The following is a 6,788-nucleotide window of genomic DNA, read 5'->3' as shown; positions in this document are numbered from 1 at the left end:
AAAGAAGTGCAAAACTAAGCAAGCTTGTGAATGAAGGCAAGTTTACATGCCTGAATGATGCAGAAGACCACTAAACTATTACCAACCTGAGCTGCTACACCCCTTGGCAGAACATAGTGCTATAAGCAGTGATACCTGAAGTCTTGAAAGCCATGTGACTGCATTGGTGCAGTGCAGACGGTTTTTCTGGGCTGACTAATTTGGGTGAGCACAGAACTGATTTGCTCCACAACCTCTTGTTTTAGCATTCGCTCCATCATTGCTAGCTCACAGTTTCAGCAGGGCATCCTGAAAGTGCATGCAGTGCAGGCATGCTAGCAGTCTGTTAGTCTGTTGCAAGCTTCCCCCACTAATCTTCTTCTGACTTGCTTTTCAAAATTGTGTACGTAGTTCTTACTATCCTATGTAAAAACAAGGAAAAGAAAGCTGTTCATTGATGTTAAAAATGTAGAGAAAAAAACTGAACTGAAAAATAAATAACCCGGAACCTAGACTCGCCTAGTTAGAAAGTGTGGTACAAATGATCTGCTGGGCACTTTCTCTCACTCTTTCGCTCACAAATGTCTGTGTATTCCCCTCTTTTCTTGCCTGTTATTTACAGGTAATTGGAAAGATACATTTCACTGCAATACCTAATTTGTCAGTGTTTGGAGACATTTAGCGTTACTTTAATACTTTTTATAGAATCATAGAATCACAGAATAGTTTGGGTCAGAAGGGACCTTTAAAGGTCATCTAGTCCAACCTCCCCTGCAATGAGCAGGGACATCTTCAACTAGATCAGGTTGCTCAGAGCCTGGTCCAACCCTCCCTTGAATGTTTCCAGGGATAGGGCATCTACCAACTCTCTGGGCAACCTGTTCAGTGTTTCACCACTCTCACTGTAAAAAATTTCTTCCTTACAAAACCCAAGAAACTAGAATGCTTTTCAGATGAGGTCTTCTTGCAGGCATGTATTTATGGCCTGTTTCCAAAAAAACAGTTCAAAGATGACAATGGAAATGTGCCAAAGAACTTCTTTTGTCAGAACAGAGGCTACATATTAATCCTGTCACTCATGCAGAGCTACAGTGAAATCAATGAATCTTCATACAGTGAACTATTGGTGTGGACAAAGTTACAGGAGCTTATTCTTGGTTTAGCTGTGAGTGGCTTTGCATTTCATGTTCAATATAATTTTATGTTAATATAAAATGCCATATGTCTTGTTTATACTTTAGATATCTGTCTTTGATTTTCCTGTTAGTTATTATTTTATAACATACCATTATAATAATTACTTTATACAGCATGTTATCAATGTTAACTGGGATGTCGTCTAGAAAACCAAACAGAAATGCTTCCTAATAGACTCACTGATACAATATTTACCTCCGGATACTGTTTTATACAAGATGTAAAGGCACATCAATGAGATCTGACATCAAGGTGATGCTCAACTAGTGCACTAAATACAAAGCCAATCATAGTAAATTTCACAGAAGGCAATCCTCACAGATAATTGTATGACAGAAAAGGAAAATCCTTGTGTGGTAGTTTCCCACAAGCTGAGACTGTAATTCAGATGAATAATTTACTCTTTGTAAAACAACAAACCACTGTAGAAATATAGGTCTGAAAAACAGTACAAAGCAAAAGATCTTGGTTCATATTGCTACCTAGCCTGAAAGAGATTAAACTCACATTGTTCTTATCCAGTGACCCAAAGAAGCAGGCCATAGATTATATTTTTCCTTTCAGCTTCTGGAAACTGTGAAATGCACAGAAATACTTTTGAAGTTCAGAAAGAGACAAATCAGGAAAATATTGATTCCGCCCTAGGACACTGACAGAAGGGATTTTGGTTCATGTTTCCTTAGCTTATTTTTCAGTTTTAGCCAGTGCATAAGCTAATGTACATTTTCCAGAGAGCTAGCTCTGGACGCCCAGTTCTGCATTCTCTTAGATGAGTACTGTCAACACTGAGGCTAAGCAAAGCCTTCTCCTTTCTCCCTTTTCAGAATCCCAAATCTTTGCCTTTTTGACCACACAGCTGGCTAAAGATGATGGGAATACGTTCAGTCAGAATACCTACAGCTAAGCATGGGCATGTATGAGCCCAAACTTGGGCAATTCCTGTAGTGTGAGAGCTATGGGTTCAATTGCCTTGGACAGGGCTCACTACTGAGATATCCCACTTCCTGACAGAGCCTTCTGATTTTTCAGTTGCAATGCAACAGATAGCTATTACCATTATTTTCACTTATCCATCCTCCTAGCCACCTAGAAGAGGTGCAGAAGGCCACTGAGCACAGTGGACTGTATCCCCCAGTCAACTAGCACTGGGCATTTCCCAGTGGCTCCCTGCAGTCTTAGTAGGAAGGGCTAATTCAAGTACCCTGGACTGTCTTGTGCAATCAGTGTGGGCTGAGTAGTTTGGATTACCTTTTGTGAATCTTCCAGTACTTTCATCTCAGTTCATTGGCTGAACAAGACATCATGGATAAGTTTGCAATTCTCTTTAATCCCCCTTCTCTGCACTAAGAGTCTAAAATTTCAGACATAAGTGCCCAAAATCAGTATCTACATTAGATGAACTGGACATCATTGCAAACAATTAGTATAATATAATCTCTAGTATTTTGCGGAAGTGGGAGTGGACTCAATATGCAGTTAAGGTACTCTTAAGCCACTGAAGAGCCTATTACAAATATCTGATGAGAATAAAGAAGGCAATAATTTTTTCCAACATTTTTATTTTTTCTTCCTTAAATCTTACCTTGTAAATGGCTGTGAAATCCCTGGCTCAGTAACATTACTGTAGTATAGTTCCCATCATAGCTGGTGCTTAGACAAAATTCTGATTATATTTAGGCTCATGTGAATAAAGGTCAGTTACAGACGGGAGCAGAAGCAATAAACGCACTGTATGGTATCCATTTCCTTCTCATCCACAATGCTAGTCTTACTCCCTGTGCACAACAGTGCAAGTAGCAGTGTGTATTGAGTGGAGTTAATAGGGGGCGAAAGCATTCTGTGTGTGGCATGTTGTATTCCCTGTAATGTTACTTGTTGTCATTTCATCGGACGTAAAATAGCGTTAGCAGACTGATATGGTTAAGACTAATGAGTCATTGATTCCCATCCAAGAAGCCAATTAACACAATGTGTTTTCTTCCAGTCTTTTGTGGTGATAAATTAATTAATGTCTTTCATGTCAGAGGCCTCTAAAATTGTCTGTAGGATGTGTTTGGCATTTAAGGCAATTTGTTCATCCAAATTATACTACTTTTTATTTCTGGCTTTCTAACTTCATTTTAATAATATAGAGCCACACCTCCTTAGTGGACTCCTCTGTGCTGCAAGTATAAGCATTCATGATAATGAAAGCCAAATGAGCAGGAAAAGTAAACCTTGCAATATTCATTCATATTTGCTGGTACCTGTTTTATCTGTTTTACTTCAAATTTCTGTTATAAAAGACATAAGCAATGGTAGAAGCAGCATTCCTTTCCAAGCGAAAAGATGAGCAGTAGTGAAGTCTAAAATATATGTTATGTATAAAGTAAAAGAAAAGAATGAAAACAAAGATTATAAACACCTGTAGGCAAAATAAACAGAAGATACTGGAATTTTATGATATTTTTAAATACCAAACCAACAAACAAACACAAAACAACAAAAAGAACAAAGATCCTTGTGTCTGGCAGGTACAATGAACTGCTTGTCTAAGATGCTTGTATCTTATATTCAGTAGATGTAATATGACGTGTAATAGATGTGACAGTTGTATGCCTAGTGGGATAAGGGAAATAGTGTCAGTATGGCAACACTGGTAGACATTCCCCCCTTCTGAAGGACATGTCATTCAAGGCAGAAGAAAGAATCTTTCTTCTATTCATTGAGGATTCTATTCATTAAGGATTTTCTGCTCTGTGTGAAAAAATGTTTGGATATCTTCAGGTCAAATTTTGGCTTATTTAATGGAAATTCCTTTGCCTTTATGAATGTTTAGGCTTGAGAGTAACTACTAAGGAAAAATGGCCATAATCCTTTTTTTCCTGAAGTCAGGGTCAAGTTTTGGTTGAGCATGACTTGAAGCACAGGTTAGAAGTCTGGATTCCCTGACTGTCAGACTCCCTGTTGTTTTCAGACAATCAAATAGCCTTAGCAACCAGAACTGTTTTTTGCTATTCATGTCCCATGTATAGGTTGCTATCCTTTTGCTGTCATGCACATTTTTAAACACTGTCTTTGTGGTCTTGGGTAATGTAGAGACTCAGAGAGGCAACAGCTTGCTTGTTAGTAGAGATGTGCTGCTGTAGGTACTCAGCACTAGTGCTTTGGAATGTGAATGTAATTCCTGCAGGTTTCCAGGGACAGCTCAGGTGTTGGTTTTCAGCTGTTGAGTTCTCCATATTTTTAGAGCTATTTTGCTGCCTGCATGCATCACTATCTTACAGAATGGTCATAAATAGAGTTGGGGAGTAATGGATTTTTTTTAATGTGAAATTACAATATTCTGCAAAAAAAAAAATCTGAAACCAGAATACATCTCCCATAGCACAATAATTCTGAAAAACACTCATCAAGACCTATCAATGTGTTCCAATATAGTTGATATATTTTGATTTCCATTCATTGTCTTGTAGAATGTATGTTATCTAGAAGAGAGATGAACTAATCACTTAAAATTGGTGGTAGTCAGAGAAAGTAATGAACACTTGCTAACAAAAAGAACAGCTCTAAGCAGTAATATATATATAGTGCTTCAAAAATCTCATTTTAACAACCACAGTTTTATATAAACATACATATATATAAATATATATATATATGCACTTTAGTACCTTCCAAAGCTGTCTAGCATAATGTAGTTGGAGAGTCTCAGGAACAATTAATTTGATGTTTATCTGACAGCAGATACTTTGGCATCCCAGGTGGTGCAGGCAAAAGAAAGCAGATTTCCACCCAGCCACTATATATGGCCTTTTACCCCAAAAGATACCTTGCAGTAAATTATCTTGTTCACCACTACACTACAGCAGCTTCTGAGAAGAAAAACAACAGCTATATAAAAACATTCAAGTATTTCATGACGGTTCAGAGCCAGAAGTTTAAAAGCTCTACATGCAATTGAAAGTAAAGGGATGGGAGTTAGTCAGTATGTGAGTACCCAAACTCAGTTGTGTTAAGGACTGTAGTGATAACAACCCCATACACAAAAATTGCCACAGAAATGGTAATAGGTACAGATAATTAATCAGTATCTCTGTTTTGCATCTCATCTTAAAGGCTTTTCCAGTCAGTGATGCTTTGTGCTGGAAAGCTGCTTCTCCACTGTTTGAATCTGGATGCTGTCAAAGAATAACAATAAGTTAACATTGCACTGCAATTTTAGTGCAGGCTGTTACATAGCTTTGTGATTATTTTTTTTTTAGGTAAATCCCACTTGCTCACTCTTACGAACTCCAGATCAAGTCTGTGGCTGTTATTGTGCTATAACTCCTCATAAGAATAAGCTGAGCAGCATACGGCTCATGGAGCACCCCTTTCTGATTACATTCCCCTTCCCACTGAACAAAGATTTTCAGAAAATGAAAGAGACCAATCCAAATGGAAGTGTAACTATCATATGTATCTGTCTATCTCTCTTTTCTTCAAGTCAATCCATCAAGGATTGACAAGAAGAATACCGTTGCTGTAAGCATATACATATTTCTTAGTGATTTCACAATTGTTTGTCAAAGCATTATTGGAAGCATTTGTAATATCTCTTGCCTTATGGTTTGTTCATGTTGTTTGTGCAATGACAGCTGAACTTAATGCATCATTTATTTCTTTCACAATAATATCATCCTGTCTTCAGTTTGGCCATCATTCTCCTTTTGTTCTATATCTCCCCCCTCTATCTATAAACAGACATACCACAATGCAGTTCTGAGCTCTAAATAATTTCCTATTTTGAGAAATCACTATCACTATACTTAACATTTTTAAATATATAACTTTTTCTTGCAGACAAGATATGCTTAAAAACACATCCTCAGCTTTGGCTAAAAAGCAATGTAAGTGCAAAGAAATCTTGTGTTTGTGCTTGTTTAGGATAGCTGTGTGACTGATCTTTTATAAGTTTGATTAAGACTTAACATGCTCTTAGTTATCTCATATTGTACTCCTCTGAGGTAACCGTGAGTTTGGTGGTTCTCAGGAAAGTGCTGGACCAACCTCTTTTGAGTTGTTTGTTTGCCCATTTCCTTGCAGCTGAGGAAAAGGAGCCACACAGCTATGATAGCAGTTGTTTGCTCACTTTAGAGGACTTCACAGGTGTGGGTAGCTGTTTATGCTATGTCAACAGTACTGAGTTAATCTATTCAGTAATTTATATTTTTAAAATAACTTCATTATTTACCTTGCATGAATATGTTTCTTCACACTTTGAAGTCCACAATCAGATACATATTTATAAATGATGATACTTCCTTATGTGGGTTCCAGTGAGGGCTATAGTCCCAGCTTTACCATCTCAGGCAGCAACCAGTTGCTGACAGAAGTAATCAGCCCTCATTTCAAGTTATCTTTTGGAGAGAAGAAGTATTCATTTCTCAAACACATAGTGGTCAGTCTCACTATAGCTGACACTAATGGACTAGAGTAAACAATTATGACTGTTAATGATTGCTTTTCTTGAAATTTTTTATCCATTACTAAGTATTTTGTGTGGTTTCAACACTATTGACTGAATTAACTATTAAATTTCTGTATTTTAAATATATGAGTAACATACAAGTTATAGATGTTTGTTTACT

This window comes from Mycteria americana, chromosome Z, assembly GCF_035582795.1.
Source record: "Mycteria americana isolate JAX WOST 10 ecotype Jacksonville Zoo and Gardens chromosome Z, USCA_MyAme_1.0, whole genome shotgun sequence".
Taxonomy (NCBI): Eukaryota; Metazoa; Chordata; class Aves; order Ciconiiformes; family Ciconiidae; genus Mycteria; species Mycteria americana.
This window is presented reverse-complemented; position numbering follows the sequence as displayed.